The following is a 10,144-nucleotide window of genomic DNA, read 5'->3' as shown; positions in this document are numbered from 1 at the left end:
CAGTTGAGTATTTTAGCCTCATGTATATATGAATGTATATATGTTTTATTCATTTTAAACCATTGTATGGCTAAGAAACCATATCAATGCTTTTACAGTATTATTTCGCAATACTTATCTTACTGTACGTACTTTTTATAATAACAAGTCTTGCAATTGTGGCAATTCATTTCTCTTGTACGAGAAGAAAGACTGTTCAATAAATGTTACCCTTTATTGACAACGCCCGTCTCTCTATTCTCTACATATTGTGAAAGTAAACTGCACAACCACTGACTGAGTAAAATAACTGTCTATTGTTCACACGACCCTAGAGATTGACTCTTGATCTGAGGAGCAAAGTTGTCATGTTGCACGGTTGTTGGAAAACTGAATCCCTTCTTGGCTGTGCCAGGGAAGCTGATCACTTCCTATTCAGGCAAGAAAGTTTCCAGTGACCTCTGAGCTAGTTGGTAACAACCCCAATTAAGTTTAGCATAGTCAGTAGAGGCCTGGAAGATCCGCACTTCTACGTAGATACTACTGTTTATGTTATTCCAATGCGCAGGGCCTATTGGGAAAATAGGAACTACACTACAATGTAATAGACAACATTCTATGCATAGAGCCACTCATTCAGATAGTTGCAATTCAGTTCCGTTTCTTGGAAGATGGATAAAAGTTTATTAGTTCCACAACCAGCCGACACGTGCTTTGTCGCATGGGAAACAAATCACTGCGACTCCTCAGGGCTTAAGACTGAACCTACATTCGTGTAGGTGTGGTGACAATTCTACAGAATTATATTACGTATAAGTATATTGATCCAACCCGTCTTAGCCTGGTACGTATGTCTTTAAGGAACGGAGAAGAGTAACTGTTAGAAGCGTGTTTGGAGGTTCCAGGAGTGGTGGCACCTTCCGTCAATCAGAGTGGTAACTGAAGCAGGGTTATCTCAATCTTCACGTGGTATAATTCTCACGGAATATACAATCATGAGCACAAGGAATCAGAGTGCTGCAAGAATCGGACGTGCTTAATGAGTGTGCACATTAAGCTTCTACCGGGAGGGGATCCACGTGCAGGTACAGGTTCGCGTGGGTGCACCTTGAATCCAGAAGTATCACGGACGTAGTATCCCTCCTCCTATGGTTCCCGGTCGCCGTTTTCCAAGTACGGACTTGGAAAATTAAGCACGTCCAATGCTTGCAGCACTCTGAAGTGGGACGGACTAGTGGCAGCCCCAATCTCATCCTTCCTGTTGCAGGGGGTTACCAAGGTAACGTCGAAACCCCCCTCCCCCCCTCCTTCAGATGCACCTATGAGAAGCAGCCACACTTACTCGCTATGCACCAGTGCTATACAAAGACGGGCCGCCAGGCACAGGCATATATAATCTCAGAGCTATTCTTCTTGTAGGTGCTCATCTAGCTCCTGGTGTGGAATAAGGTGGAGTAAAATCGTTTAAAACACAAAAAATCTCCAGTGCTTCTTAAATCATCAAGCTTTCCTCATTTTCTCTTGCTTTTAGGTAGTTCTACGTTGCCGACTTCCTAAATCTATGTCCTAGTAGTCTATTCACTTTATTACCCTTTTCATAATGTTTGGTTAATATAGAGTAATTTCTTGGCTGCTGCCTTCATTTGTATGTTTTCGAGTTTTTCTCTAACTCTACGCAAGTCTCTCACATCCAATACACCCTTTAACCTCAACTCTTGTTGGGACCTTTGTTTATACCTATTTTTTGTGCGAATGCTGGTATTGACTCTTTCTCTGTACCACTAGGTTTTTCCTTCTGACTGTCCTGTGTGAAGATATTCGCCTGAAAACCTGATTTTTCAAATAACTGTAAAGTTGCCCCCTCCCCACTCGAGGGGTTAATGGTGTGAACCAGAGGAGATTCTAGCTCCATACAGCCCCACAGTTGGGCTTTTTCCCCCTGGTAACTCCTTACTGGGGATAGCAGAGCAGAATGGGAGTAATGATATCACAACCCGCCGCACACTGGCCTTCGAAACTAGGAAAATAGAAGAGCAGCCGGGGCTCTGCACCAGAGACTCCTCCGTCGTCCTCCAAGCCGCATTGACACCAAACCTCCTTCCAGGAGCACTCACCCCACCTCCTGGTCGAAACTGAAGCCCATCCGCCGTGGAGCGCTACCTCGGGACTCCATCGGCTGCCTCACGGGTAAGGGATAGAAGTGCAGCCACCTTTCCCCTCATGCCGCCGGAATCTTCAAAACTACCGCTGTCCTCTGTGCCGCCTCAGAGCTCCTGCGACCGGCGTCAGCCCGCCGCTGCCATGTTCCTCCCCATTGCCGTCACAGCCCTTTTCTTCCTCCTTGGTACGTTCCCTTTCCCCCCTCCTTTCTTGGAACACTCCTCTGGAACTTGCCTTAGAATGTTGGCTTATGTCTGTTATCAGTTACCGAGAGCAGATGAGTGAATAAAGACGCGCTTGAACTTACCTCGCCTCAGCGCCTTTCTTTACAATAACTGCCATTGCAGGCTGCATGTTTTGGGGCAGAACAAAGTGAAGAGTCGACATGGCATATGTGTGCCATGCCTACAACCCACTGCCCTGGCATAAGTCAGCCACCCCTCTAGCTGGGTGCACTATACCAGTGGTGAGGAGCCCTGTACCCATACAGTGTCTAGACTAATTCTTAAACATTGTAAGTGCAGCAATGCCAATAAGAGTATATGGTGCAAGGAGTTTTTCATTACAAACTCAACAGCACCATAACGGCATTACTGAAAACAGGGTAGTTTGGTATCAAACTTCTCAGCACATTAAACCCACACTGATGCCAGTGTGGGATTTAATGAAAAACGCACTCAGAGGGCAGCTTAAAGATGCCGCCTGAAAAACGACAAGCCTCTGGTGGGTTCCCTGACTGGGACCCACCATCCTGCCACAATGAGACATGTTTCTGGACCCCTGGGGTGGAAGCCTCCGCTCCGTGAGCCCAGAAACAAAATCTTTCCTGGGAGGGAGGAGGTCACACCTTCCCCAGGACAGGAAGAGCCATCTGTGGCAGGGGAGCTTCAAAGGCCTTTCTGCCTTTCTAATACAACCTCCAGCCTCTCCTGCTATCTGGAGCAAGCCCCCTTCCTGTCTCCACTCCTTTTCGGTAAGAAGACAGGCAGGAAAAATTAGCACAGCCCAGAAAGTGGGCCCACCTCTGCCAACTCCACCCCCTAGGTGGGGGAGGCGAGGTAAAGCCCACTCTTCAGTGCACTCTCCAATCAGGATTAGGGATTGTGCCCACTCCCCCACATGGGGTGAGCACACCAAAGGGGTTGTCACCCTAAGGTCAGTAGCTTATTAGCTACTGACCTCGAGACCACTAAAATGCTCCCTGAATCAAGAAGACCGATTCGCGTAACCTACGAAGAAGGATGAAAGAAGACATCCAGCAGAGGAGACTGCAGAGAACAACGGACTTAGCCCCAGCCCTACCAGCCAGTCTGCAGTTTACAGAGATTATGCGCCAAAGGTGACCTTGTCCTGCAGTCAGCGACCTCCAGAATCGCTGGGAGGACTGACTGCCTTCAACAATGACCGGATCTCCTGTGAACAGCAGCTCTGTTCAAAAGAAACAACCAAGAAAGACTCTGAGCCTACTGAGCACAAAGAAGGCCAACTCTTGTAACCACTGCAGGCGCCACCTACGGCCCGAATGGCCCACCGTTCCCTGCGAAGTCCCTCAGCATTCGAGACACGGAGTCCACCGTGGGTTGACCCCTCCAGGACTCCCCAACTTCGCCTGAAGCCTTTGCACGGAGACCCCCCTTTCCCAACCGCGAGTGGCCCAGTAATGTGAAATATGACCTCAAAAGACACCGCTGCAACCAGCCACCCTTTGCCCTGGAGAAAAGAACCCAAGGTGCACCTACGTCGCCGAGCCCACCAACTTACCTGCCCAGCTGTTGGTTTCACCCGGAAGTCTTCCTGGACTGAGCCGGTAGTCAAAATCCAAAACCAGCAACTCCCATTCAAAACAACAGGACTGCCAAAGCCAAAACAACACCCTGCACAAGCCGCCCCTGTGCCGCTGTGGGTGCACCTTGTGTGATGACTCAGATCCCCCTTTGCCCTGAGCCTAACACCAGGAGCTTTGCTTCCACAACCTTGTGGCCTGCTCGTGAGCAGCCACCAACCGGAGGACCTCTATCCCCCATTGGATAAACCTGGGCCTCAGCACTCTGCACCCAGCCGCCCCAGTGCCGCTGAGGGTGTTCTGAGAGTGCATACTCGAACCTGGGGTAACCCCAGTTCTAACCCCAGAATACCAACTCTCACACATAGGTACTTACATTCAAACTGTTGACTTAATTTCCTTCCATAGAATTGCATTGACTGTGGAGTTGGTTTGTATGAAAACTTGAAAAACTGCAAATGTACTAAAAGTAAATTACTTACCTTTTGTCTAGGAAAGGTCTCTGTGTGATATCTAGGCATATCACACTGACCAACAAAAGTAATCTAAAGGACTGATCAAAAAGTAACATACACAGTAATCTGTGAAGTAACTAAAATGTAATTTCGAACTGTTGACTTACCTGTATTGAACCAACTGCATTTGCACCTGCATTCAACTGTAAATCATTGCATACGATTTTGCAAAGTTTTATTCCACTTACCTGCAACAGGCTTAGCTTGAATCTAGAAATAACACTACCCTCTGATAAAGCCTTACTGCTCGCCCACACTACCCCAAATAGAGATTAAGGTGCTATCTACCTTTACCTCTTCCTACCTTTGGGGTCCCACTGGACTCTGTGCACACTATACATCATTTTGGTATAGTATATACAGAGCGAGCTTCCTACAGCGCTAGTTCTGGAAATCTAATTATGAAGTCAGCTGGTGCAGGTTCAATGTAAGATGTTGAATCCAAATTAAGTTCCACAAAGTCTTTCATGAGCCCAGTTTGTCCACGCCAATGCCCAAGTTGCAAATATTGCTCCTTCTGGATGGCCCTTCTGGATCTTCCACTTTGGTCAGAAAAGCAACTTATGAAACTCAATTCTGCACCCTATATTCACTAAAATGCCAGTTGCAGCCTCAGGATCCAAGAATCTACTCTACTAGCAAATCCTGTCACCCTGCTTATCTAGCCGTGCACGTAAAGAAAGGGCTTGTTTTTTTAACATCAATTTTAATGAAAAGAGGAGTATCGAAGGTTTTTCTTATAGATAATATAATCCATAGGGCAGAAAGAACCTAGCATTACAATTTTATTTGTAAGAAAGTATGAAGGGGCCTGGCCCGAGTATGTGTTCAGTTCCAAGGTTCACTGAGCCAGAGTATGTTTTGTTCCAAGGTTCACTGAGCCAGGCACCTACAGATAAACCACTAAAAACTGCGTATATGTATCAAGCAACTGAGTTTAGGGATGAAAGTCATGGTTTCAATAGCACTGTGTGGATCTCTGTACAATAATGAAGTATGTAGCTAGAAAGAGTGAAGCAGCGGCTAAAATTCTGAGGATTTTTTTTATGTTAACTTGTTTCAGTCCATACCTCTTGCATTGGTCTGCAAATGATAACCCACCTTTGTATTCCTAATGTGATTTCATAATCATTAAAATCATTCATAAAAACCCTTAAAAAAGTTGGCGGACACCATAATGGTGATCATAAGACAAAAACAATACTGTACATTGCCACAAACTCTATAATAAAGTTTCACTGTGTTTCCGCTATTTAATAAATGTCATGGTGATGCCTATGTAAAAACAATAGGGATAAAACCCAAGTGGGTAAAATTGTATGCTCATATCTATTATGTACTAGACACCAGACTATGAACTATATAGACTTTTGTAGTAACCAAGGGGCTTAAATCCCCGCTTTCCCACCAACTCATGTAAGTAAAGTAGAAATAAAACAAGAGAAGAAGGTGTAAGTGTGAAAAGTGTAAACACAAACTTCAAGTGTTGTAATGAAAAAAAAACCCTATGATGGTCAACCCGGGGTACACTTTCATGTTTTAATGAAATAATCTTAACAACCACGGATCAAATGCAACAGTTAGCCAGTAGGAATTTTCAGTTAGTTGGAACGGCTTAACTATGCCTGTACTGATCACTGGGAGCCTTGTAAACAGGATCCTGTCATGAAACAACCATGGCTTAAAAGCAATTGTGCACTTACCGCTGGTAATGTGGCAACCTGAAAGAGGGCACTTTACAAGGCAAAATCGTGATTATAGATGTGTATGAAAATCAACACTGGTATTAAGACCCATGGGAGACCTAGTATCCAGATCAAGGATATATTTAGTTTCTAGGGCCTGCAACCGTGCCTCCCGGTTACCACCTCTGCGTAAGGGTGGAATCGCGTCAACTGCAAAATATTTTAGAAGGTAACTTTGTTTGCCATGATGTTCCTTAAAATGACGCGCCACTGGGTAAGAAGGGTCCTCAGTGTTAATTGCCCTGATGTGCTGGAGTATCCTTTTGTGCACCTGCAACTTGGAGCTACCCACACATTGCAGGGCACACGGACACTTCAGCACATAAACTGCATACTCCGTTTTACACGTGAGTTGTTTAGAGATCAGACGAGGAATCTCAGAGAAAGGAGTCAGGTATTGGGTTTTGTTAATGCCATGTTGACAGGCTTTGCAAGAGGAACATTTTTTAAAACCCTTAATTGCTTTGAACCAAGGGGTAACTGTAACCACCTCAGGGCTGGATTTGACCAATGCTTCCCTTAATGAAAATACCCTTTTGTAAGAGATATTGGGTTTTGCTGGCATAAGGTGGCCTATGATTGGGTCATTGTTGACAAGATTCCAGTTTTTCGACACGATCTTACGCAATGCCTGGAATTCCTGATTAAATGTCAATACCAGTCTGACTGATTGATTGGTATCATCAGTCTCCTGTATTATGCCCTTCCGTGGTTGTACGGCAACCTCCCTTGGCATAGCATTGACCTTTCTGATCGCAGAATCTATTATTGTCAAAGAATAACCCCTGGCTAAAAAACGTGCCTTGCTGTTATCCTGAGCCTGTCTACACTGTTCTTCCGTGCTGCAAATGCGTCTGATTCACAGCATCGCCCCAAAGGGGATGCTGCGGATCAGGTGGGCCGGATGATGACTTCTCACGTGGAGAACAGTGTTGCCAGCAGTGGGTTTACGAAACAGTGTGGTTTGTAGTTTGTTGTTGCTGACTAGGACCCGAACATCTAGGAAACACACACTCTCCTGACTCATATGGTGGGTAAATTCCAGGTTAAAGGTGTTGATATTAAGCTGCATGATGAAATCTAAGGCCTCCTGTTTGGTACCGCGCCAAATAAAAAAGATATCATTAATGTAGCGACACCATTGAACTATCTGCTCTGCCATGACCAGATGGTGCGACCCCATGAGGACCTGTCTCTCCCAGTAGCCCATGTGCAAACAGGCATAACTAGGAGAGAAACAGGCCCCCATGGCCACACCCCTGATCTGCTGAAAACATTGGCTGTTGAACTGAAAATAGTTGTTATTCAAGCAGAAGGAGGTCATCATCATCAACATCCTGTTGTGCTCAACAAACTGAATCGTCCAAGAAATATTGTGTAGCCCTTAACCCGTCACAATGTCTGATACTGGTATATAACGACGATACATCGAGTGTAATTAACCAGTACCCAGGTTGCCATTCTACAGATTTCAATTTTCTTAAGAAATCGCTAGAGTCTTGTACATATGATGGCAGAGCAGTAACAAAGTCTTGGAGAAAAAAGTCAATGTATTTTGTGACATTCTCCAACAGACCATCCCTGGCAGAAATGATGGGTCTGCCTGGTGGCTTGTGGGAGTCCTTGTGAATTTTGGGGATTAAGTAGAATACCGGCATAACTGGAAAGTCTTTTTTCAAAAACTTGAACTCGTCAAGACTCAAGAGGCCAGCACTTTTCCAGCTCACTAACAGGCTCCCCAATACATTCTGAGCCTGTCTTATGTCAGTGAGTTCACAACGTTTGTAACAGGAAGTGTCATGAAGTTGTAAATATGCCTCTTCTAGGTACAAGGTTTGTGGCCACAGCACGACATTGCCCCCTTTGTCGGCCTGGCGTACTATGATTGAATTGTCAGCTTGTATCTTCCTAACCAAGTTATTGTATTGGTTATTGTGAATGCTGTTTTTAAGTTTTATTTCAAGGTAGAAACGTGTAGCTGCTTAATCCCTGCAAGGTCGTGGAAAATGTCAAGATTGTCATGTAACGTCAATGGTGAAAATGTTGACTTTGGTTTAAATTTTGTCAATCCAGGTGCATTGTACACAACAGGTTCATCTTGTGACGCTGTAAGTGCCCCTTCGTCTCGTAAGGCAGTTAGATCCATGAAGGGGCCTGGCCAGAGTATGTGTTTTGTTCCAAGGTTCACTGAGCCAGTCACCTACAGATAAACTACTAAAAACTTTGTATATGTATCAAGCAACTGAGTTTAGGGATGAAAGTCATGGAGTGAAGCAGCGGCTAAAATTCTGTGGATTTTTTTTATGTTAACTTGTTCCAGTCCATACCTCTTGCATTGGTCTGCAAATGATAACCCACCTTTGTATTCCTAATGTGCATAACTTAAATTATATTCCTTCACAGTGCAATATCAATCATTTTTTGCGCACATCACTTTTATGGGCTGATGGAACAGAACAATCCCTTTAAAAGGTAGAATACACTTGTGTTTTATTTGTTTCAGTTTTCAAACATCTTCATATTCAGAAGCTCTCAGTGAAAGGATTTTGCACTTTTTTGTCCACCCTCACTTTGAGTAACAGTCATTGTTATGCACAAATATTGTATTACTTTTTTACATGAAATTATTTTCCAACAACAATGATGATGCTAAAGGGATTGCTGGAAACAGTATTAAGAAAGCAGCTACTTCTGGTCCCTCATCCACCTACACTAAAAAAATGAAAATTATATTTGGTTGTTTTTAATGGATACCATACAGCCAAAATGTTATCACACCATTTAATACATTGTTTACCCTATGTATTACAAAAATAATAACGGTTTGTTAAATAAAACATCTATTTCATCAGTAAGTTTGCAGTACAAACACTATATATAAATATCATATAGCTAACTGTAATTCTTTGGTACGGTGCAGTACCACAGAACATAACATCCCACATTAGAACTCCACTCCATACCTGCAGGTATTAATTTTACACAAATGCCAGTATTTAAACCCCTTTCGTAACAACGTATATTTAGAAATCTAAGTAGTGACTTTTCATACTGTGAAAAACATACTGGTATAATAATCAGGACAGAACAACTGACAACTTCAAATTAAAGTTTTCTAATTCTACACCAATGTAATACACTATAAAGATCTAATAAGTATAAACAGTACCCAATTTTTATTAATTAACAACAAAATGTACTCTTTGGAAGTTAATTTCTAACCATTATTTTATTGCTAAAGTAGTAAAAACAGTTTTCAGTGTAACAAAAACCAGAAATTCAGGAAAATCGAACAGCATAACTTAATGTCCTTGTGCTGTCACACATCCAGGACCCATACTAAGTGGTATTTTTTAGAGGGTAACCAAAGACATAAGCAAATAATTATTTATAATTAAACCTGATTATATTTCTTTGTAAAATAAAAACATCTGAACATTTCAGGTTCCATATGCACTGGGAATGTTTACAGTTCTTTACAACTAGGCACTGTGAAAGCAGCGGTATAAACTACTTTGTGATAATTAATAAAAAAAAAAAATGTAGAAAATATTCACAACAATATGGGATGTTAATGCACAGAGCAATAATACACTGCAGTTAACTGTAATTATTTGAAGATTGTTTGAGGAGGAAGTTAGTTATATTTGGGGAGGCCGCCAGCTCAAGAACTCCACACTTGTTCAAATAGTGTAATCCAGGATAAATCACTATCTTCATATTCTCAAATTTCCTCCCTTAAAAAATGTGTGGTGTGTAGAAGTATACAATCCACCACTGCAGAGATATATCGCTGTGTCAAGTGAAACGCGTCATGGCAGGCATTATGCCGGTTTGATTTTTGTGGACTACTGTAGATTAAATTCACTGCTTTCTCCACCAACATCACGTTTTAAATCGTGTTCTTTGGCAGTGCTCGAGGTACGTACCTGGTGGTTCTGCTTAACCAGTGACAGACAGGA

Source organism: Lissotriton vulgaris, chromosome 2_1, assembly GCF_964263255.1.
Source record: "Lissotriton vulgaris chromosome 2_1, aLisVul1.2, whole genome shotgun sequence".
In the NCBI taxonomy this organism is placed as follows: domain Eukaryota; kingdom Metazoa; phylum Chordata; class Amphibia; order Caudata; family Salamandridae; genus Lissotriton; species Lissotriton vulgaris.
This window is presented reverse-complemented; position numbering follows the sequence as displayed.